The sequence below is a fragment of the Branchiostoma belcheri genome, unplaced genomic scaffold (genome assembly GCF_001625305.1).
Source record: "Branchiostoma belcheri isolate BF01 breed outbred unplaced genomic scaffold, Haploidv18h27 scaffold9, whole genome shotgun sequence".
Classification (NCBI taxonomy): domain Eukaryota; kingdom Metazoa; phylum Chordata; class Leptocardii; order Amphioxiformes; family Branchiostomatidae; genus Branchiostoma; species Branchiostoma belcheri.
The window spans coordinates 552,816-554,109 of NW_017804575.1; positions in this window are offsets into that span (position 1 = coordinate 552,816).

The following is a 1,294-nucleotide window of genomic DNA, read 5'->3' on the forward strand; positions in this document are numbered from 1 at the left end:
CCCTTACTGTAAGTACAAAATGTCTGAAGTTTTCTTCTCTATATCTCCATATCACCTTACAGTAGCACTCCAAGGTGTAGGTAATGTAAATGTGTTGATAGGTTTGGTAATGCAATGTAATGTAATTTGTAATTTTTATAATGACTCCAGCTGTTACGAACTAACAGTGTGTTGTAATTTAAACACGGCACTACATGGTAATACAACTGTTAAGGCGCATCTATATTTTCCCCACAAAGAAAGAATTGAAATCTATGAGGATAAACCTCAAGTTCACCGAGTATCATGTTGCATATCGGAACCGCTAAAATAACATTCAGTAAAACCAACATGTCAGCTTCAACCTCAGCTGGAACAACACGTGCTTCACGCACGGATAATAAGTCCCTGCTTAAACAACCCTATATTTCCACCGTAAAGAAATAACTGAACATGTATGACATCAAGTTAGCCGAGAAACATGTAATATATCACTATATGAGGAACGGCTTAACAATTTTAAGTAAAAGCACCAATGTAAAAAAAAAACAACCCCAGTCAGGACAACACGTAGTTCAAACTCATGATCTCAGTACTGACATGAAATTGTCTGGTATCAGAAGACGACTCGTGGGCTGCTTCATCTACATGATCTTCATCTACATGATACAAAGATGTATTGATTCTGTCTGACTTTTTTCCAGTGGTCTTTACAGTGCACATAGCGATACAGGTTGAGGATAAAAATTGTTTAAAATGTGCGCTGTGTTCTGAGAATCAAATTATAGCAATAAGCAAAGACTAAACATGATCATCACCATCACAGAATTTCAACGTAGAACATCAAGGCAGACTGTAGCATTATTATAATGTTCGTAATTATACATATGTTATCTGACGCTGTTGAAATATGTTGTGCAATTTAAATGCAGGATCAGTTTGGTTTCTTCTTATGACTTACTACATATAGAATTAAACAAAGGAAGAGATCTTGGAGCCATGGCTGAAAATATGCCATCCAACACCGTACCAAAAGCAATATTCGTCAGAAACGAGTTCTTGAGCGAAAGAATGGCAAAACCAGCAGATACAGGAACTGTGTCACCCACGTTCAGGCAGGCTGCCGAAGGTGCCAGTCACCACATCTCTGGTAGATGTGAGGGAAATAAAGACAATGACGATGAAAATCTGTCTGACACTGCTGCTGAGAACAGTCAGACAATCGATATCGGCCCTGGTGACTTTGACACCTACGCCATTGCATACATATGCAAAGAACAGACTATTCGCATGAAGAAAGCCGTAGAAAGAGACC